General features: G+C 39.4%; 1 long non-coding RNA gene across 2 annotated transcripts; it reads right to left on the reverse strand.

Annotated features, from left to right (window-relative positions):
- Nucleotides 1-5,251: 5,251 nt before the first annotated feature.
- Nucleotides 5,252-20,692, reverse strand: LOC115112372 (uncharacterized). 2 transcript variants are annotated; one of them, XR_010461581.1, is made up of 4 exons: nt 20,232-20,692; nt 16,229-16,317; nt 14,533-14,874; nt 5,252-5,975 (listed from the first exon to the last, which is right to left on the reverse strand). It is a non-coding gene; the product is annotated as an uncharacterized LOC115112372 (long non-coding RNA). The 2 variants fall into 2 exon arrangements; XR_010461580.1 differs by lacking the exon at nt 20,232-20,692 and adding an exon at nt 18,208-18,463.
- Between the last annotated feature and the right edge of the window lie 4,048 nt (nt 20,693-24,740).

Raw genomic sequence — 24,740 nt, forward strand, 5'->3', positions numbered from 1 at the left:
AGTGGTTATGGTGGGCCATAATTTGCAACATATGTAAATAGTGTAGAATTAGGTCCAAGACAGGGCCATTCTCTGGCATGGTTCTTCATGCCAGAGTACAGTATCTTGCCTCAGTGAGGTTTCCTCTTTTTGTTGTCTTGATCTGAAAAGACTGAATAGTTGAGAAAACCTTTCTAATTATATGGCAGCACAGCTTATTTAGGTGATGAAAAGGGACTTGTAGTGTCATAGCAGCCCTTTAAATTTGCCAAATAAGGAGCGGTAATGATGAGGTGAGAAGGAGTGAATGCCTAAAACAAACTATAGAGGAGCTCCACTAAAGCAGCCAGGGGCTTAAGATATATTAAATTACCATGATTAGGACTTTAGGCATGGTTCAAGCCTGTTTGAGAGGCTGGGGAGCCTGAAAGTGGTGCTATTCATGTCTGGGGAGCAGGGTCAATAGGTCGGTGAAGTTCACAGGACCTGTTTCTATTCTTATGCTAACACAGAATACAGGCCCTAATGCTCACTGGCTTGGAAGATATAAATGATTGGGCAATAATCCACGGCCCTCCGTTGCAGGGGGAGCTGGTCTATAGCTAATTGCGCTCTGCCTGCTCTCCATTCAGGAGACGGCCATAATGATGTCAATGAAAGACTGGCCGTTTTCTCTGCTCTCCTCTTTCTCCACTTGCAGTTAAGAGAGGTACACGATTGTGTTTTGATATCAGTGCACGGGGGCTCAGGCGTTTCTGAGTGCTAGTCTTGTACAGGAGGCTCTTGGTTCTATTGAGTTTATGGCTACATACAGTGAGATGCTGTGTTCTGTTGACAATGACTGCTTACAGTCCATTCTGAAGTTGGCTAGATGTTTTTCCCTCCACATCTCATAATGATAGCCACAGAAAATATGTATATTTTACAGTCCCATAAACCGTTTTAGGAATGATAGAGTTTGAGCTGTTAGACTATAGGTGCCATGTTTAGTCACGTCCCTACTCCCCAGGATGGTTTAGTTGTTCCTCCATCCAAGAACACCTCTTAGAGTGTAGCAATGTAAATAGATTAAATTATGATGACGAGTATTTCATTTATTTACATATTGTTACACGGCACATAAAAGGTTGTTTTGTTCTCCTACGGCAAGCCTGAAGATTAATTTCTCAGTGATGGTAAGTATGAGGACCCTCAATGCCTCCCGCTACAATAGGCCCTATCTATCTCCTTATGACAAGCAGAAAATCTGAGAAGAATAAATGAATGAATACAAATGATCTTGGAGTGCCATGTGACAGAACACCTGCAGTCAAGTTCCTGTGGCTGAGACATGGTCTAGTCAGCTCGTCTGGGAGCCTGGGCAGTTTCTCAAGTATTTTTCACATTCACACAACTAGTCTAGTTTAGGCTGGGCTGGGAGCATCGTGGGAGTGGCTTCAGTTTACACTGCACACATACAGAATGTATTTACATTATCATAAACGTTTTACCCCAAGCAAGAGTAGTGGGGATTCTGTAAGAGATGGGATATCTAAAGTCCTGTGAAATGAATTGTACTTTTAGTCAGGGATACATTGTTACTTTTGATAGTTAAAAACCCTTAAAATGCAAGGAAAAATAGGTATATTATTGGAATTTTAAGTCTATTGTGCATTGAAAAACTGCAAGGTCAAGGTTACAGAGTACGGTTTTGAATATACTGTATTAAAACACTTATATGTAATCCTTTATTACCTAATAGGGGATATGATTATAAGCATATTTCAGTGTCTGTAATCAAATGATCACACTTTCAGTGTCACTGTGAAAGAAATTCATGTCAGCTCCTGTCAATGGAGTTCATTCCATTGGCCATTGGGGAATAGACGGACAAGCCACTTAAACTGCGGTCATCCCCTCTGACCCCTAGCTGCTCTAGAGGGCCCTGGGGAGACACTTAATACCACTGACATCTAGGATTCTAACAGGTCCCTCTCTGAATCACATTCCAAGCATCGAAACCCTTCATCCCATCGTCAAAACTTCTATTTTCTATACACTGTATTGTTATATTGCAATGATGAAAGCTATATTTGACGTCATTCCTGAATATGAAGAGCAGCCATTTTTTTTAAGTACCTGCATTTCAACATAACATTGCCCATTAGTGCCCCATGAACTGTCCGGTATCATAGAATGAAATGTAGAATTTAAGATAAAACTCTTTACATAAAAATACATATTATGAAAGGTTAAATTGATTATAATAGATGGCTAGTTATAGATTCACTGGATAAATTGTATGGGAATAAATAGAGAAGTATAAGGAATAACAATGTTAATTTGATAAACTATCTACAAACTAGTTAGTTTATAGACAATTATGTAAATACTTCATCAACTACTGTATTTATAAACCTTTTAAAATAGATATTTGTTTTCTTACTTGCCTGTTATCTATACTTTTAGTGAATTACTATGTCTTAAAACACCCCAGGATTGTTGTGAGCAGGACATGTTGATAAGCACGTGTCACTTTATTGGTCTTTGCCGGGTCATAACCCTCTCTGGCTGGCGCATCCATCCAGCCCTGTTTGGCACTGGACTTGGAGATGGGATTGTCAGCAATATAGACTCACACTCAGCTTACTGCTTGATCCCCTCCTGATACTAAAACACAATAAAGTGCACATTTATGATCATTTCTGTCATTGTGTTTTAATTTCACCAAATGACATTCAGAGTGTCTTCTGAATGCTGTGGCTATTTGGGATAGCAAAATGTCTGCATTTAGGCGGAAAGTCATACAGCTTTTCCGACAAAAGAACGTGCAATAAACAATATTCTATTTGAACACTAACCCTCATTTTATTTTATGTAAAGCAATCCAGAAACGTTTTATTGTAGACTATTGTATCTGCAATTAAACCTCCTTTGAGGAAGTAAACTCAACTGACTAGAATGTAAAGCCAGTGTAGTGTTCACGTATAGGGTATCTGAAGCGCTAATACATGGAGGCAAAATGTTAAAAGTACGTATTATTTTGAGATGTTCTACTGTAGGCACTCCAGAAATCTAAGCTAATAAACGATTAATAAAGATGTATCGACATTATATTCTTATACCGTTAATTTGTATAGGCTAGATGTTTCATTAAAAAGGTGTCAGAGATAGGTGGCCCATGACATCAAGCTCGTCGTAAAACAATCTGTGAGAGAGTCAAAGATACTAAGTAGCCATCCCGTCTATGGGCAAACGAAAGCGACTTCAGTTGGAAGGGTCGAAAATAAAATATAACTTTTGATAACCGTATTGGATATATTTAGAATAAGAAATCACTTGAGGTATTTTGGCATCAACTAAACGTTCGGTTGGAGTGTGTTTCGGGCCAATCTATGACCAAATGTCAGTGACCAATGCAAATTATTCCCAACGTGGACGCGACTAATAATGCAGAGACAACATAGCCGTAAATTAGTTGTCAGACCCATGATCATTATCATTGCTTTACAGACTGGTTAAGCACAACACAAAATTAAACAATTCGCTGCTTACCTTAATCACAGGCTTTGTGAAAGCAATGATTCGTGATTTTTAAAAATCTAAAATTCAGATGTAGGCCTAGCCTATTAATTTGGGTAGAATGTATTTGATTTTCAGATTATTTTTTTCTGCGGTCAATTCACGATGAGGCATCTTTGAGGGGAACGACGAGTTGCTTGTTTTGACTCGAGGAGTCTGTGCTATCCAGTCTGAAGTCAAATGGCGAATGATTGGCGATACTCTATAGAATTTAAAGAGCAATTAACAATTAAATGTTCAAAACAACAACGCCTTCTGAGCGAGAGGGCATTAGCTCAAGGAGGAAAACCTCTGCAGGAGCATGTCTGTATTCTGCACCACTGTGTCTCAACCGGCTCGCTCAACTTCTACACTTTCAGTGTTTCTCTCTTTTTTTGATTCACGTCTATTTTCTTTGCATGTTATTATGCCTTTGCACTTTAGATTTCGTCCAATCCATTAGCATGATTTTATTTATCTCAGTTTTTTCAGAATAATTTTAGGTTATGTTCAATGTTTCTCAGCAATTACGTGTCACCTGTCACTCAAAATGCATAGGCAAAAAATGTATTTGAAAACAGTTACCGATCAAAGACCAACAAACCTGAGAGCTTAGAATCCTTGGTAGGCTACTTTTTAAAATGTATTTTAGGCTACTTCAGAAGACTTCATGAGGATGTCCAAACGGTTTTATGTCCAAACGGTTGTAGGCCTATATTCACATTTCAAAATAAGGCATAATATTCACACTCATCTGGTAAATAGAAGATCCAGACCAATCTACCAACAGCTTTCTATTGTCGTGTGCTTTCCAAGGTGCTGACACACATACGGTCTTTAAGAACAACATACTGTCGTTCTCAGAGTCTGTGTCTCTAGGCTGCGTTTAGACAGGCAGCCCAATTCTGATCTGTTTTTCACTTATTAGTCTTTTGGCCAATCAGATAATCTCTGAAAAAGATCTGATGTGAAAAGATCCGATGTCTAAAAAAAATTCAGAATTGGGCTGTCTGTCTAAATGCAGACATATAAACTTCAATATCAATCATTTCTGTATTTCCAATTTTAAAAAACACTAGAATATTTTAGACATCTGTTGTATTATTTATTCTGTATACACATTCAATCCAAACAGCACAGAAGTCATGACAAGTCACAACTCAATTACAACAACATGTTTTGTAAGACGTTTGTGTACAAGTACAAGTATGTGTCCCTTTCTTTATTGCAGGTATGTTCAACATTTAACATTTACATTTAAGTCATTTAGCAGACGCTCTTATCCAGAACTGTCTATCTCTCTGAATAAGGATAATAATAAAAATCAGGCAATGAGACAGCTATTAATCGGACTGTTTCAATACTGTATCTAACACATTTCATGTAGAACATTCCCTGATCACTATGAACGCATGCAGATAATATTTGTAATAGGAAAAATGCAGCATTTGATGGATACAGTAAATGGATGGAATCTTCACCAAACAATGTCTTTCTTTTCACTGTGACAGTCAAACATTAAACAACATTTGCAATACAGCCAGAGGGTGAGTCATTCACATGTATTTGCATAGAGTAGTCAGTTCTATTCATAAAGTAACTAATTGCACATGACAGAGGATAGACATCCAGAGAGCTTCTCTTGTAAACAGCCCACACATTAGGGCACTGTAGTGCTTCTCTGAAGCCCAGTACACTCCAGAGTACTCTAAAAGTACAGTAGGGACCACCCCCCACACACACACACACGCACACGCACACACACACACACACACGCACACTCACACACACACGCACACTCACACACACACACGCACACGCACACGCACACTCACACACGCACACACACGCACCACACACACAAATTAAGGTATGAACACATGTTGATCTCATCCCTTTTGATTTCACATCCTACACACATTGTCTTACATTCTGCTGTAATGTTAAAAGTTATGTTGAAACTATACACTCTCAGCCGTGCAATATATCATCAGATAATCTGTGCGCAACTTCTGCAAACAATGTCTTCAAATATCTCCAAACATTGTCATTACAGTAAATATCTTCAAACATTGTCCTTACAGTAAATATCTCCATACATTGTCCTTACAGTAAATATCTCCAAACATTGTCCTTACAGTAAATATCTCCATACATTGTCCTTATAGTAAATATCTCCATACATTGTCCTTACAGCAAATATCTCCATACATTGTCCTTACAGTAAATATCTCCATACATTGTCCTTACAGTAAATTTCTACAAGCATTGTCTGTTAACTTTAGGGGGGATTCTTCAGTGCCCTCATTTCTCAGTGTTTGACTGGAGAGGATGCCAATGAGGAAGGGCCCAGGGCTCAGGGTTCAGGGCCCAGGGCCCAGGGCTCAGGGCCCAGGGCTCAGGGCTCAGGGCTGATGGAAGAGTCTTCCCCTAGAGGTTGTCAACACCTGCAGGACCTGGAGACACAGAGATCAGAAACAACATGTAAGTCACCCATGTCACATTGCTTAACACAGGAACCCAGAAAACAGCGGATTGGCTAACTGTAAACAGTGACCAGTATTGTTTTAGGTCACAGTAAGATGGAGTGATGACAATGATATTGGGCTTGACGCTTGATGGAATCTAGTTTGGAAGCAGAGAATGTGTCAGTCAGTGAATGATTGGTTAAATAATAAATACAGTCTTCCATCTATTTCTACATTGGGTTATTCAAAACACATTAACACCAGTTTCGGTACTTGGAGTACACCAATAGAAATGTTATGAATAATAAGGACAATTGTGTTACAGTATGTGCAAAGCAATTTCAGAGTGGATAGAAGCAGAAAAGTGACAGATTTTACCAATACAAAGAATCATTGTGAATTCATGTGGGATATTAAAGTTTTCTGATAACTGTGTTTATTGCGTCATCCTTAACTGTCATCAACTTAACAACTAAGACAAATCTAGCTGTCTCTCATCAAGTTTTGAATATACACAGGGGCAGTCTACCCGCACCATTACCAATTTCACCAAATTATATATAGAGAGGTTTCTGGACAATTTAATCCCACCGGGGGACTTGGCCAGACCCTTTCTCTGTCAATTTTCACCCTCTCCCTTATTCAAGCCCCCTCTTTTTTTCTCTGCCTCCACAATGCGGGATCTCTCCCTCTTTCTTTTTTATGTTCTCTCATATATTTTTTTCTCTGCACCCCCCCCCCCCCCCGCCAAACCCTCAGACAGCATGCAGCTTATGCAAATCATCAGCCTTTTATACTCAATACTCGTCTTCAGTCCTGAATGAGACCTCAACAAAACACACACACACACACACACTCAGGTTCATTTAAAATGTCCAAATACACATAGCCCCCAGTGTTCTCACTCAAAGTCTTTAGCGCCATTCCAGTCCATTTCGATTTGAAAGCCTCAACCTGACTGGATGAGCTCCCAGTTAGTAGGATAGGAAGAGGCAGACAGATGAGAGGGTCCTGCTTCTACTGTCCCAGAGAGGGAGGGAGGGATGCATAGGAGAGACAGGATGGGAGAAAGATGGAGGGAGAGTGAAGGAGACAGGGAGGTAAGGAGTGAGTGATGGAGGGAGGGGGAGAGGGGAGTCTGATGAATATAAAATGTTCTCTGTGTTGCTGTGTTCCCAGGCTCTGAGCTGTGTGCTAGGGGACAAGAGGGGGACGGGAGGGGGACAAGAGGGGACCAGAGTGGGGGGACAGGGTGCCTTTGCCCAGCTGTAAGGGGGACCTAAGGGACTTCTCACACACTTTCTGACAGGCTGTCCCTTTCACCAGCACATAGCTGGGCCCGCCAGGCCTGCTACCATAACAACGCCGCAGCCCCTCTGTCATAGCAACGCCACGGAAACACCACAGAACACTGGGCTCCCCCAGCCTGCCTTGGACATGACCATGAGGGGAGAGGATGGGAGGGAGAGTTGACAAAAGTAGATGAAGAAGTACTGAATGTGAATCAGTCTAGACATTCCCACCGCTGTGAACTTGAACTTGACAGACAGCCTGAAATGTTCATAGGTCGTGTGAGTGATGGAAAGATAGAGAGATACAAGCAGTACAATGGAGGTGCAGACTATCTAGTGATACATTTCCTTAACCTTTTCTAAATGATCCCACAATAAATGGATACAACATGCCTGTTGAAGTGGTCATTAAAACTTGTTTGGTTGACCAATTGGTTGCCCTTATTTGGTGAATACACCATAGCCTTTAGCTAGGGCTGTTATGGATGTTGTCTCCAGACTAATGCCTGTAAGCTGAGGCAGGCCCATGTCTGGGGGTCCAGGCTGTTTATGGCTACTGGGCCGTGGGAAGAAAAGAGAAGTGAAAGGTCCCCTGTCGCCGTTACAAAGCTGAGAACAACTCTTGGTGGGATAATCGCATCTATCCCCAGATTAAGACGAGAACGCAGCTGAGGTATCCTCACAGGGGGAGAGGAGAGGGAGCGTAAAACATACAATCTTTAGACAAAGCTCAGAGCAGGGTGTGTGATTTAGTCCCTTTTATGGACAGGTTATAACATTGAATATGATGGAAGATTACTTTGCAATTTAATTGTGTTTGTCTGAACCCACCAGTCAATTGTTAATTCTGCCTGGATCATGGTGAAAAAATGTCTTGATACATTGGTTGTGTTTAGCAGGGAGATCTTGATCAAATCCACAAGGCTTCAGCAACAGTCTGTCACAGTACAATGCGGGATGTGGGAACCACAGTTCAGTGGAGGTGTAACAGAAGCATTCACAGCCATTCTATTCTTATTGTTAACCCATTCTCTAACAGCCCACTTGACCTCATGAGAAATGGCAGAATAGAGCTACGGTAACACTCTGAAAAGAAAGAACTCATTTTATAGTCATAACCCAAGTATGATCAGTATCTTGCATTTGATTCAGATTGAGCTCCTTAGTGGGATAATACAAGGTGGTTCCAGACAGCTCCCAGACCCCTGTTCACCCTGTCTATTAATATGCCAGCTGCAGCCTCTGCCACATGGAAACACAGACAGACACACAGAGGCAGACAGTACAGTCCCTCCCCCAACACACACACTGACTGTCCACACACACATATAAACACACAGAAGTGTTAATAAGTGCATAAAAACACACATATACTATGCATAATTACACACATGCACACGCACACACACACTTTCCCAACACGCACACACTCCCCACCACCTTACATTCTGAATGGATAAACCTGTTAACGCTCAAACATAATTTATCTCTCTTTACAACTGTTTTAAACATGATATTTAAGTGAGCTCTTCTGTGCTATCCCTCTCACATTCTCTGTCATTACTTTTGTTTACCTCTCATTCCTTAGTTCCTGCATACATTATCACCTACTTTCTTCATTGTCTGTATGCTTTGCTGTGAAATAGTGTTGTCTGCCCCCTGGTAAAAACAACAACTTCTCTCCCTCCTTTCTTTCCCTCTGGCTGCCTCCTTTTACAGGGTAATATATTGTGATTGTTTAATTAATAGCCTGTCTGTGGTAGAAGGGGAATCAAGAATACAGTCTGCCACCCAGCTGAAATGTAACACGACATACTCAATGCCAATTTGTTAATCCATACTTATTGGAAAATCTAACAAATGATGCTTTTTTTAAATCCTATGATTCTGTAAAGATATTACGTCTGGGAATTATTGAAAATTGTTCTCCCATAAACAACCATTAATATGCTGGCTGTTATAGACACCAGGTAGTTGAAGATTTTATGAGGGGCAGTAACCCCCAGCGTACTCAGTGAGTTAAGATACGTTTAGGTTTTCCAACATGGTAACTATGTATTACGATTTTAACACATGCATCTGACTATCCTTTAAGTTATTATTTTAAACACATGCATCTGACTATCCTTTAAGTTATTATTTTAACACATGCATCTGACTATCCTTTAAGTTATTATTTTAAGAGCGCAGCATAATTTCAAAAACAGCTCATTTAGGGCTTTAAACTAATTTGATAATTTGTGCAAACACACACACACACACACACACACACACACACACACACACACACACACACACACACACACACACACACACACACACACACACTGAGACACATTCACTAACACACACAGACATAAATACATAGAAAAACGGGGGGAGAGGGGCTGCTTTTCCAGGGGGCACTCTCATGGTTTTGGCGCTAATGCAGGCATCTGGCAGTGTCTGGTATGGAGCGTCTTTCCCACCCCATTACCCCCTGTGTCTCCTGCAGCACCCACCCACACAATGGTGGGAAAGAGGGGTGGTGGACCTCCGTCAAGAGCTCTCCTCACAAAGCAGTCATTGTGGAGGGGAGCCAGGAGCAGAATGATAATGTGGACTCCATCTACTGTTTACCAACAGGCAGACTAGCTACAGACAGACAGCTGCAGTACACAGTGCATTACACCGACCTGCAGCCCTGCAGCCCGGGCTCAGAGATCACAGCTCACTTTTGCTCTCTGCTCTCCCTTGTGCCAAGGGCTAAAAGTAACATTTAACAGGAATCTGTATGGTTATTTTGTATGTGGGTGAGTGTGTGTGTGTGTCTTTCTGTTCACGCGTGCATTTCAGACTTCCGTGTCTATGGGCACCCTACAATGTGGCATTAGTCACATTGCGGAAAGATAGCATTGTCCCATGCTCTTATAGAACACATTCGTGACAGGTCACTCGTGACACAAGTCAATATTAGACTTGTCTGAGGACATCGGGAGATGATGTGGAAACCGGCCACCAGGGGCAACACTGAGTGCTTTTACCATCAAGTAGGTTTGGGTTTGCTAGGGCGTTGTGGATGGGGATGGCGGATGGGCTTAAGGTTGCATGTTCTAATCCAGCGATAGAAAGTTGTTTTTGAGATTTTTGTTTTAAACTGATCCCAAACCTTAAACCTTACCTTAACCATTCGGAGTTAATGCCTAACCTTAAGATTTTGGAGTTAATGCCTAAAATTAACCTTAAACACTTTGAAATTTGACGTTTGGAATAACTTTGAAATTTGACATTTGAGAAACATGGATGAACGTCTAATTCTGACGTGAGACTGTGAGAGCTGGTTGATCAAATCAACGTGTTTTGGTTCACACAGCCAATGTCTAATTAAAACGTGCATCGACTCGGCACATGTGCATGCAGAATGCAACATCACCAGTCATTACAGTAAAAACATCTGCCTTAAACTGATGCTGTCCTAGGTGCTGAATTAGATTGCAATGCTACTGCATTCACTGACAAATCACTGATTACATACTGTACAACTGGCTCCCACCACATCACCACCAAATAATTCCCTGTGTCCAGCGTTAACAATCAGGGTTGAAGACAATGGGGAGATATGCATGTAGACTACTGTAACAGCAATAGTCTTCTTCATTAACTGGGAACTAGGCCATATGAAATCAATCCACCCAATGAAAACAAAGAGATCAGTCATGTTTACAGATTTCATAACCTTTAAACCTTTCAACCAGGAGGATTATAGACAGAGCATTCTCTATATCACCCCCCAATTAGTAGTAAGAATCATCCAAATACAAGCCCACGGTCTCTGAGTAAATGGGACATGAAGCATCAGGATCAAAATACGTCTATTTTAGTCCCACAGTCAGTCTGAAACGGAACAGACTTTTTATCTGCGTTCATGTGTTGAAAGTAGAATATACAGTAAATGAGAATGTTATGACAGATATATGGTGGAAAAGGATCACTGTAAGAACTTTCTCTCACATGAATGCAAAATGACTCACATCTGTGCTCTGCGTAGAATAGTTGCTATGGCACCTAATCCACATAGTGGAAATGATTAATTAATTAATACAAGGCAGATGTGATAGCATTTGAACACAGGAATAGACTTAACAAAGCATATTCAATGTCATAGGCATTTACCTTGGACGCACACACACACACACACACACACACACACACACACACACACACACACACACACACACACACACACACACACACTTATCATCATATTTACATCAAATGCTATTAATTATAAGATTCCCTACAATTGATCGTAGGTTTAATTTACACATTGTGTGTAGAGCTAGTCCTTTGCTTCATCCATTAAGCTTTTTTATGTCTGCCCATCCCTGTATTCTACGCAGTGACACATCTGAGATGGAGGCCTTGAAAATATGCAAATCAGGTATGAGGAGGCCCCTCCCCCCTATGGAGAGACTGCTAGTCTAATTAAAGCTTGCTTGGGCATTAAAGGCACAGTTACCCTTTGTTGTATTAAAGGCATAGCGGATTTCCTTCATCATATTAAAGGCACATTTTTTTCTTTGTTATGTTAAAGCTACAGTAATCTTTGATAGTACTAAAATACATAGTGGTTATTCATTTATCATCCCATGTACTGTACATGATGATAAATATATGCAAGTATGGGTAGGCTAGGCTAGCGTAGATCTTTCATCCAATTCATGTAAGATGTATAATCACTCAAAGAGCATTGTGATTTTATTTTTGTTTGTGCAAACAATTAAGCATACATTTTTTGGAATACAAATAAATGTTTCTCCAAATGAATGCTATTTCCCTACATGATTTAGTGGGGTATTATCCCTTAATCAAAATATCATAGAAACATAATATACCATATGATGTCAGGTGGAAGGTGTCTATAGGCCTGTTTTTTGTAATGAAATGACATCATAATTTAACAATTGACATTATATTTACCATATAGGAGGCATTAGGCTGTATGTATTATACGTCACTCTCTCTTTGTATCTGGTGTGGTTTTGTTTGGCTGCCATAAAGGTTTCATAAAAAGATACCCTACTGTAAGGGATGATCTACACTGGCTTTTACATTTCATTAGTTACAGTAAAGGGACTTCAGGATTTAGGGGATATTCGGTTAAACTGGATATTTTTACATTTGGCAAAAATTAATCCCACATTTTCCACATTGCTGTCGCATGTCTCGTGCAGCTAAACCCCACGTGCATACAAGGCTGCAGCCCGCGCCTCTAATGTGCTGCTGTTCCTTTAAAGACGGCTCTGCTTTCTCTCCTCGTTTCTATGCAATTATGTTAATATGCAGAGCTTGTCTGGTGCTCTTCATTAACGGCTGCAGTTGCATCATTGTTTCCTTTATTTGTCATCTCTGTAAAGCCAATGATTCAGTAACAGGCTATATTTTGGTGTTTTCTTCCTTACAAATATGTGGTCTTTAATAGTGATGGATGAAGTAGGCCGTATGTAAAGCCGTTTTATACATATTTGCGTTTATTTGTGGGTTTTCTATTGCAACAAATGATCCTATCTCAAGGTCGTGATTTGCATCCGGTTTGTGTTGGACATCGGTTTCTAAATAGGCAGTCAAGGTCCTACCTTCAGTGAGTATGCGAATCATTTCTTGTTCAGAAGAATATGATTATTTATTTTCGATATAAAATATTTTCAGTACATTGTGAGATTAAATACATTTGATATTGCCATGCAGTCTCTGTAATATTAGACTGTGAAATTCCGTTTTATACTAACGTTATATCAACCACATAACCTACATTAGGTAGCCTACCTTTTTTTCATTTATCATGCCATATTCATATTCCTAGCTTGTTAACATAATTGTCCAGCTAATTGTCTCAACGTGTAATTTCTAAATTGCATAGCAACAGCAGTATGTGCAGTGAAAGCAATGACCTGCTCTGATCATTATAATCATTTCATCCTGTACTGTGACCAAGATACATATTTTTAGTTCAAGTCGAGGTGCCTATAAGGTCAACTTCAATACCTATGTCCTCTCAAACTATTATAGAAACATCTATAATGTACATAAATATTTTCTGTAGAAATACATTTGCCATGTTACATTGACTGATAATTTAAAGCTATGAAAAATCATACTCCAATTATACTCTTCACCATAACCCAGATGATAATATAAACAGAACATGTTGTACAGTACTCCATCCAACATGACTGACACATAGGCCTGGCCTACAGTACTGTAAATCGTGTTTCCCTCTCTATGATAAACACACAGATACAACCATAGTTGCTGTTGTCTTATTTTGTGAATATGCACGTTTTTCATGACAGATGAAAATAAATAAGTAAACAATGAGGTAAAATGATGGAAAATGAAAAAGGCCTTGTATTTTGTAATTCCATGTGCAACGTAAGCAATATCCACATCTTTGACAGTATATACAGGAATAAATGTAGCTCTAAGACATGTGGCAGGGTGCATATGAATGTGCATATTATGGACAATAGTCGTGAAACATAGAAGATGTATGTAGGTAGGAGACACATTATAGTATGAGGCATGAATGCATACACGATAGACGTATCATGAGTGAGAGAAGTTGTAGGCTAAGTATTAGAAAACAGTGGGTTTAGATGTGAGACACATATGTAAGTTGTATGTATGAGACAAACAGCGGTTTGAGACGTGAGGGTTGATTGTAGGTTTGAGAATGATTGAAGGTGTAATGACCAACGAGTCAGCTAGCTCTGCTCTGTGGCTGAAGGCCACAAGGGCATCATCATCATCTCACATGATCAGATTTATGTAACCTGAGAGTGCAAGGATTGTGTGTGTGTGCCGTGTAAATGTGTGTGTGTGTGTGAGAGAGAGATACACGTTCAAAATTAGGATTAGTTAAGAGATAAATATTTATTCATATAGAAATACGTGTATTTAATGTGGTGTATTGTTTAAAAAAACTGATTGTCTGTTGCAATGTGTGATGAATGCACATTACAATCAAAAAATCATACAAGGCTATTGTCAGTTCGTTAATGCAATGCCTCGTTAACATCTAAACAGTAATGGATGGGGCTGCTTTTTCTCTAGCCTACAAGCGTTAATTTATCTAATATCTCCTAAGCCCTGCCACACTCGTTAGCCAGTTCAGACTGGAGAGGGTAAGATAAGAGAGCTGACAGAGGCTAGCCTACTGATGAGGGGAGTGATGGATAAAAGCCTGATAGAACTAATGGTGCTGCCAGCCCTACCTCATGCCAACACAGCCATTTTAGGAGCAGCAGCAAGACTCTCCATCAAGATGGCTTCCGTAGCTCAGCCCCAGTCAGTAACACAGAGTCCTCTGGCTGCCTGCGAGGGGGGCCGCTCTAACTGGCAGCTCCTTTGTCCCCGTTGGCACAGGGTGGAGGCATCTCGCCCGTCCTTTTCTCCAGGGGCACAGATGGCACCAAAGGCTTCCGGTGATGGAGATTTAAGGGAAGAGGGACAAGGGGGTTGGCCTTTTTCTTCCCCTCCTGCTTTCTGTTTTTTTGTGACGACTGTGCCACTTTCCCCTTGCTCAATCCAGACCTGGTGTGAATGGCTGGCAGTCACTGTGGAGGAAATAAAGCACAAAACAGACCCCCTTTTATCACTGCCATGGCAACTACCACATAATCTGTCTTTAGGGAAATAAAAGGACAGAATAACTGTAATTCCTTTGTATCCGACAGTCACACCACTACAAGGTACTAGACTCTGGGAGAAGTTTTTTTATAGTAATCTTAATAGAGTGAAGAATTAAAACAGTCTGGTTATTTGACACAAGCAATGGTGTACAGTAGGCTGTATGGCATATATTGTACTGACTTTGTGCTACCCATAGTGGCTGCAATGTTGCTTTAGTGTGTATGTGAGCCTGCTGTCGTTTCAGACCGTGGGAGGGGGTCAGTGTATTAGAGACAATAGAGAACGAGCTGCTCTCAACATCGTTAATTAATTAAAGGGGTTGCCAGCTCGTCAGAGAGTGGTTAGATGCCGGGGAGAAAAAAACATTACCCGCCAGCCATCCTACATCTTGCCAGCACAAAATGCTTCGTTGTGGTGCGTTGTCCCGTTTAACAGATGGTCTAATGTAAAGAGTGTACTTGTTCATCATTAGTTATTTATTTCACAAAAAGATTCATGATTAAATTGATGTAAAAGAGACTCATAATACTAATTTCTATTTTAGTGTTCTAATCTATGCCTTCATGAATAAAAGGAGGAAATATAGTTTCAGGCTGTAAAATGTACTCAGAATAGCAATCTGCTTGCTACTGTGTCAGGTCAAATGAATTTAGAATCCATAAAGGAGGTTATTCTATTATTAGCCTATAAAAGCAGAGAATGAGAGAGAGAGAGTGGGAGATGGAGACCATAGTTCCTCCATCTTCAGGGAGAATGCATTTTTGAAGATCAGTGAGGAACGTGGGTGGGTGGCGGGTCGGAAAACAAAACCCAGATGAGATGAAACAGGCAGACAGCCTCTTTGTAAACAGAATGGATTCAGAGGAAAGAAGTGGCTGAAGCAGATGCTGAAGTTTCAGCGTTTTTCCTCCTTTACTCCTCCTCTGCTCTTTCCTCCTTTCTGTAGTACAAAGCTGAAGGCAGCAGAGTCAGAACCTGACGACTACAGGGAGCCAGCTCAGATCTGGGTCATGCTGCCACCAGCACAAACCAGGAACATACTGGAGCTTTTACACATCTTCATCTCCACCAAGGCTCCCATGGAGGCGTAGAGAAACCTGAAGCCAAGAGGCACGGAGCTGCATCCTAGCACCTGTCATTCACACCCCGATTGGTTCATGTTCATGTTCTGTTTTCAACCTCTCTCTCATATTCTCTCCTCTCATCATGCCTCTCTATATCTGCCATTAGCTGTTACTCTACCATATAATATGCACATGTACTGTATACCTTACTTACCATATAGTAGACAGCTTGTGCTGTTCATACTGCAGAGTTTGTGGGTGTATCTCAGGCAGCCACTGCAGTGACAAGGGCACTGGATCAACCTTTGACAATAACAAAGACATTTCCAAATACAATACAATGCAATAGTGAAAAAAAAAAACTAAACGTATCCATTAAAACAATATGCTTGAATTCTCATCACTAACATTCAGCAACAATTCATTTGATCATTGTCGGGAAATAGAATAGTCATGCCAAGGGTTCTTCTACAACAGGCAAAGGACACGTTTATATGGATTAGGCCTAGAGAAGAATAGAGTGGTGAGATTGGTGTGGTTGAATTAGATAATGTCTCCATTCTTCTTTGTTGGGACTTGTATGGATCAGAGCCTGCATTACAGTTATTGATGAGGAGATTCAGATAGGCAGGTTGGAGGAGGTCGACACAAGGCTTTTTTGTTTTGAGGATAGTAGAGGTACAATCAGAATGCAGTTAGTGAATAAAGGTGAAGGAACAATAAATAATAATAGATGGATATTTTAAGCATAAATTGAGATTGATTAGAATACGAAATGTTCAAATCAAGTGAGTTAATAGTAGTTGTTCATTTCCATCATCAACAACTAGCCTACTCTCAGTATTAAAAGACCTGAGGAGGATATCGGCCTACACTTGGATAATGTAAAGCTCACAATAGACATCAAGAGGACGCGGTTTTGGTTAAGGACGATATTATCAGAGTAGCGACTAGTAGGCCCTATGTCACTGGGTTGACCAGTGGAAATTCTAAATAGTTTGGTGACACACTAGAATGGAGAGATCCGGCCAGTCGTGGGAAAAGCTCGCTAGGACGTTTCACAAATCCAGCGTACCTTTACTGAATCAAACCAATTAGCCAGGAGCGCGCTCCAGCCATTGAGCGCCACTGTAGGCTCTGAGAGGAGTTGTTGGTTGAATGAAAATGCATCCCCGGATTTGGTTCTCCAAGAGAAGCTATAGAAGTTGCCTTTTGAGGGATAGCTATAGCACCGTGAAGGGCCAGGCAGAAAGTCCAAATTGAGACACTTGAATAATTTGTGCCGATTAGGTGTGCGCACAATGCGTAAAGGTATTGTGAGACTCACATGGGAGGTATAATGCATTTAAATCTAGAAAAACCATGAATATCTTAAGTGTTCTTCCTTTCTAGACAACACAACTCTATGTGAGAACACAACTGAAAGTATGCGTTTATGTAATGACATGGATCGCTTGACTTAATATCGACTGAAATATCGACTGACATAGCTCATCTTAATCAGGACCGTCCTTTTCATAGGCGTTGGCCTATAGTATGCCTAAATACGTCATAAAGGCTAATATCGGCCATATTCTGGAAAATCAAAACGTTTCCACCTGAGACAAGAATGATATCAATATGAGCCACAAATCTTAATCCATCTGATTAAACTTTAATTCAATATGTGTTTGCGTGTGCTGCGTAAACCTGATTTATGCAGTGAGAACTATAAAGAATACTGGTCAACTACGGATACTTTGATGCGACAAAGCTTTATTCATATTCATGCCCGAATATCAATTGTTACAGTTCACTCATATGGCTGGATAAAGTTATCTATTCCTCTGACCGGAATAAAGGCTTTTTATTAAGTATTTTTCGTTTTAGAATATGTTTTCGGCAAAATCACTCTAGATGCCTTGCGTGATGGAATAAATAAATGTATAGAGTATTCTTGCTCTAAGCATACTAAACAAAAGTGGAACACATATACACTTCAATTCACAACATGATTTTGAATCCATTGTGGAAAATGTTGACTTATCATTTAAAGGCATGCTATAAAGATTACCCTACTTATATTTTGAGAATATATTCTCTAAATGAAATAAGAAAAAGCATTCATTTCGGGTTGTATCAGGTTTTGAGGAATTCAGAAGTGTTTCAACAGATGTTTATAATAAATGATTAGGGAAAATTGTTATAACTTACCGGAAAGGCAATGAGGTATTGACCTGTAATTGCATATCAATTATGTTATTTTGTGTCTTTACTCCTAGACATCATTTATTCCTGTCCGAGTCGCAGGTTTGGAGGACATTCCTACATTCGGTTAGCTAGCTTTATGACGGCCGAGTAACACTCATACAGCTAGATAACCAAAGATAGCAACCGACTCCTCCTCGTACATACTGCCAGAGTATCGTATGGGTTCCACCTAACATGAAAAATAAACATTTTGTTAATGCAATAACTAGCCTAATAATGATATTGCTACTACCAATTGGTATCCACAAACCTGCCCCTTCCCAAAATAAGATAATAATAATAATAAATAGGCCTACATCAATAGACATCAATATAAATATATCCTATTATTAGTTGATGTGCAGGCCATGGGGTCGATGAATAAGACTCTGTGAAAGGTTTTAATCTGTCTCCATCTCTAACTACTCTCGCTGATATAGACCCATGCATGATGACATCGCTAGCATATAGGCCTACAGGGCTACAAGCCTGGCCTGGACGTGCAACCAGCTTCCCGCCTTTTGTGAAAGATCCTTATATTCTGCATAACTTAAATCATCGTCATATTAAATCCTAAATCACTTTAGAGTAAATCGATCAATAGACTCTCAACCAGTGGAGGACTTGGCTAACATTGAAATGTTCTATTTATAGCTCTGCTCCCATACAACATCACCATCTTCACCACTTAGCATTCCACTCCCACCACATATCTTATGACAATAATGAAGATCAATTCATGTAAAAACATATCACAGACGATTTAATTGCATCGATTGACACCGTATTTGCAGGCAGTATATTATAGGCTTGGTGACTTTTCCAGAAAAATAGCCTGTGTCTATTATGGTAAGGACTGCATGGCACTATGTGATCACTATAATGAAATGATTTGTATTATTATTAATGTCATATTATTATTGGAATCCTTAGTCTATAGGCTATTTATATCTGGATATAATTTAGTGTCTTTCCCCTCCTGGAAAAATGTATCTATTTCAAAAGATCACAGAGGAGACCCACAATAACACACATGTAGGCTATTCATTCACTAATTCATTCATTTCTCACAAGAGAGTGTAAAAAAACAAGCTAAATCATGTAATCAAGACGAAAGCGTGTAGGCCTGTAGACCATCATTATTTTACCGGCTTTAGTATTGTAGTTAGTCTATCTATAATGAGCCTTCTGCACATGTTTAAAGACAGACTAACCTCGTGATGAACCCACGTTTCCCTTTATCAGTGCGTCTGACGTCATAGCTTTTAATTGAAAAAGTCACGAATAATAGTGTGCTTGTAAGCCATTTCCAAATCATTTTGATTTAACACATCAATAATTTAACACAACGCAATGTTGTTAGTTATTAATATAATGTAACAATGAAAATATTTACAGAAATGTATACCACTGTATTGCTATTTTAGAGAATAGCCAAAATAATTGCATATTCTATGTACATTTCTTTGTATGTGAAAAGGTGTGGGTGACATTACACATCCTAATGTATGGATGAGGATATTCCTACAAAGCAGTTAGGTTACCAGGTTATAGGCTACATTTGAAACTGCTCAATTTCATCACACCGACTATCTTACTAAATTAATGTAGAAAATAATATAACCAATATACCATATAAATTAAACCCCTAGCAGTATCTGCACGACCAAGAGGACTGCGTTTATTTCACAAATAGGCCTATACATGTCATAGAGGCTATACAGGGCGATGTAGATCTATCCGCTCTTTCGACTATATAGGCCTAGGCTACAGTTGATCAGATCAAACACAGGTTAATTTGTCCCATAATTAGACAACTTTATGCAGACTAGATCAATTCAAACTCCTTAACACTGTATATATATATAATAGATGGTCAGAATTGATGGCTGCGATATGATTAACAACGATAAGTGTCTGCAGCTAGCGGTATGTTATTAAGCCTGAAATAAACTCACATCGACGTCTATTGAATAAGGAATCCTTACTTTTCAATGCGAGGAAATTTGTCCTGGTTCTTTTGCCATCCAATGGAGGGCTGCGTATCCGCGTGGAAGTCAACAGTAAGGGTTCCGGTAAAGGATGAGAAGCATATGGCTAGCATATAGAATAGGTTTTACCGAGGAAATGAAATCAGATTATTTACCTATTAAGAGAGGACATGTGTCTGTACAGAAAACGATAAATGCTTCTCATCCCAAATTCGCCGTTCGAAGCAGGCGGAGGCATACGGTTTCTAAAAGGCGCTGTCGATGCTCAAACCTCTGTTTTGGAACGATCCATGTCGAATTGGTGGTTTATTTCCGAGGTTGTGTTATCCCTTAACCATTATTTCACTTGTCTCTCGTGAATGGCATAAGAGATGGTATCTCTCTACGGATTATAAATCAAAGTGCGGTCCTCCCGTGGCCCGTTAGTTTATCCATTGTAGCTCTCCTCCGTGCCGCGGTTGCTCTCACTACCCTGAGAGCATAGAGTTTTTTCTATAAATGCTTCTTCCTCTGACAGTTCTCTTCTGCAGTGACGTCACTCCAGCAGCAAACGGCCGAGTGACCAATCACAGACAGGCTAGAGGGGACGTGTGTGTGTGTGTGTGTGTGTGTGTGTGTGTGTGTGTGTGTGTGTGTGTGTGTGTGTGTGTGTGTGTGTGTGTGTGTGTGTGTGTGAGTGTGTGTGCGCGAGCGGGTGTGTGTCTGGTACAAGAGTGAGTATGCACGTGTGAGTTAAGCATGCTTTGCGCGTATGCCATTATGTGAGAAAGCGTTTTTTTCTATTCATTTTTAGGCTATAGGCTATTTGAGATAATATTACCGCCTGGTTATTACACTATATAAGAAAAATATCGAAAGATTACCCCAAACATAGGGCAACGGGTAGGCTACAATTCGTTTGCATGGGCTTTAAGTACGTTTGGTGACTTTAACGCGGGTTTTATACCTCTGTGTGTGTGTGTGTGTGTGTGTGTGTGTGTGTGTGTGTGTGTGTGTGTGTGTGTTTTATGCTAAATTAGGTAACAGAAATTGCTAAACACCTCTTACCCAAACCATTTAGCCCTTAAAAACACCTTATAGAAGCAAGCATTATGACAATGTTATTACAACAGTATTATTTGTGTTTATTAGATGCATTTCCCCCCATTAATTCTATATGAATGTTATTGGATGACGACATACTGAGCTAGGCCTAGTATTGCACAATCCACCTTCGGGTTTTGGTGTGGCAGATTTAAATTAAGATAATTCGGATGAAATATGGTGCTAGAATAGGCCTATCACCGAAGGAGAGAGAGAGAGAGGGAATCTATTGAAACTGGATTTTGCCTTGTGGTTCTGTACTTTGATACTATTGGTGCTCAGTCTTAGATGTGCTCTGTGGTAGATGTGCTCAGTAAAGATGCGGTGTAGCTTTTCATAATACATTAACAATACGTCTGTTAATGTAATTTATATGTCTTTATCATATTTATTTGGCTATATTATCCTAGTTTTTTATTATGGCATTTTTTTCTCCCACCGTTTTGGCAAACTGTCCAGGTGGGCTATGGGTTAGTGCGTGCTATGTGATGAGACGTAATCAATGCAGCTTGCTATATCTTCATTTATCAGCGGAGTTATTTAGACCTGCAGTCTACACTTTTAGCATGAGCATTTTCTTCTCGCTAATCCCCCTTTTTACCTTCAATGCTTGGCTCTCTCCATGTTTCATGTTTGAAAGCAGATATTCTACACCCCAAAGATCCAGTCCAGCAGTGTATGTCGGCTACTTTAATCCAATAGGCAATGACAATAGAGAAAATACAAAATACTTTATGGAGGGTAAACGATTTTTTATGCTTCATGAAATGTCGTGATCTAATTTCTCTAAACTATTAAACCGATTGAAGTTTCAATTAAGTTTGCAATATCACAACCAACAAATCAATTTTAAAGTAACTCAAAAAGCTATTTGGACTATGTTTGTGGGTATACAATTTTCCCCAGGCTTGGAAGACGAAATTCTTGAACTTATCTCTGATCTCCTCTCTCCGTTTGGCCCCAGTCGGACAGGGAAGTAGAGAAAATAATATGCAGAGATACTGTAAAAAGTGTACTTTTTTAAATGTACCATTTATGTACCATGTATGTACCATTTTGGATGGTGGACCAAACAAAGCTAAGGCATGATTATACAGCTCTCAGTGATGAAGCACCTTGTAAGAAAATGATCCTGATCATCATGTTTTAAATAGAAATACATTTATTTACGAGACAATGGAAATACGGCATAAACAGATAAACACAGGTATCATTTGGTTTTCACTACGGCCACAGCTTCCAGGAACGACACAATATTTACATCTTACAGTTATTAAGAAAATAAGAAAAAGGAATAAAACAACAATATGTACATAACAACTGCCAAGTGGTACAGTATTTGGAATTTCAGTACAGTACGTTCTTTTTTAAAGGCTCCTTGAGGTAGGTATAATAACTGGACAGCCTTGACTGTGCCCTTTGTCTAATGCAAAAAAACAAAAATGTTACTGAAGGCATTGTAGTTTTTATTTTTGGTAAAATCATATGGTTGCAGATAGGCTTTACTCGGCTATTTACTCACTTAGATCACACAAACACACACACACACACACACACACACACACACACTTTATGTCACACACATATGGAATTTCGAATGGATGAAATGCATGTCTATTAGCCCATGTGTGTATCATATTCATTAATCGATCATAGACTAATGTCATGGACTATTGTCACGAGGGACTTTGAGGGCTTGATGGCTCAGGCAGTGACAGAACACGTCACTAACGCGGAGAGAGCAGGTCAGTTCTTGACCTCTAAACCCTGGGTTTTGTTATAACAAAGTGGTGCTTTCCTTGAGAGTCCGGTCTCTCCTTGTAGAGAGGGTCAGTTAAGGTTAGATTAAGTGCTCGTGTCTATATAGACTGATGTATTACTAGCTTGTTAACCAATTGTGCGAGCCATTGTCAGATAAACGATTTTACAATGCATTATCTAAATAAAATATATGATGTGATGTTACCCAGGTCAGCCTAAAAATCCATAGCCTATATTCACACATACATTAACCTGCTGGATCTCCAGATCAAATTGTTGAAATATGTCCCAAATAGTAGGTTTTTTAATCCGTAAATCGATGACATCGAACAATACTGAGGTGCGTATAGGCTTTGACCGTGGGTTATTTTAATCTTCATTTTATGTCACTGACCCATGGATTGACCGTAATCTGATAAAAGAGGATAGGGCCTATCAGAAATCCATGAATTGGTTTGAACAATGGTCAAACTGACTTGGGTTATACCGACATCTAGCGCTCGGTTGATGTTTTTCATTCCTCATGTTATTGTCAATGGGATATGCTCTAGGCATAACCTCTATAATGTTTGTAATCGAAAAATGCAATATATAAATTTAATTGGGCAATTAAGATAATTTTGTAAATATTAGGCATATTTCAATATGTTTCAGCATTGTAATATAGGATTGCGAATTGTTTGTGTCAGATGCTTTGTAATATATCAGAAATGATGGTAGTAAATCAACAAAATTATGGTCGAGACACAAAAATCCTAATCTTTAATAGATCGTTTATATTTTATATTTCTCCCCCAATGCATATTCTCATATTCTAAAAAAGTTTACAAACTACAATCGATATTCTATAAGATATTTGTTCTAATATGCCAATATAATAAAGACACTAAACCTAGGAATTAGATTCACTGCACCAAGAGTCCTTGTTTTCTTAGAAGTCAAATGCAATATTTTCCATGTTTGGTGCAGACAAGACCGTAAAATGATTTGTATAGTCCTAAAGTAGCTTTGTTGTTGCAGTTGGTTAACAAATTAATGAAAGTGAACTATATATTTCAACACTGTTCAATATGTAACTTTAGAATTAAAGTTGTGTTCCTACAAATGGCAGTGCACAGTTTCAGAGATCTAGAATTATTGAGATTTTTTAACATGATTATTAAATTATAATAAAATGTTTAATGTGTTTAATTTTGGGGGGATTATTACATGTCTCCTTATAATAAACAATTATATGTTGACATATTGTCGAGACACGCCATTTCCATACATGTGTGTGTGTCAGTTGTTATACGTTGATAAATTAGGCCAACAACACGGTAACCCGACCACATGTGCGTGTGTGTGTGTGTGTGTGTGTGTGTGTGTGTGTGTGTGTGTGTGTGTGTGTGTGTGTGTGTGTGTGTGTGTGTGTGAGAGAGATTTTTTTTTTTTTTTAATGGCTCATCAGTTTAAAGCAAAAATAAAATATTACCTTACAATTGATGTCGTTACAATTTTCAGTAGGTTGAAGCCTAAGGAAACTTTTTATGTTGCACTCGGTTCTCACTAACGTTACGCGCGCCCCAAATTAGACACAGTATATGACCGATCAAGATTCATTTCCATAAGTAGAGTAAAATTGGATACATCATTCATTGATTTAGTTCATGCATACACCAT

Source organism: Oncorhynchus nerka, linkage group LG27 (genome assembly GCF_034236695.1).
Source record: "Oncorhynchus nerka isolate Pitt River linkage group LG27, Oner_Uvic_2.0, whole genome shotgun sequence".
Lineage (NCBI taxonomy): Eukaryota > Metazoa > Chordata > Actinopteri > Salmoniformes > Salmonidae > Oncorhynchus > Oncorhynchus nerka.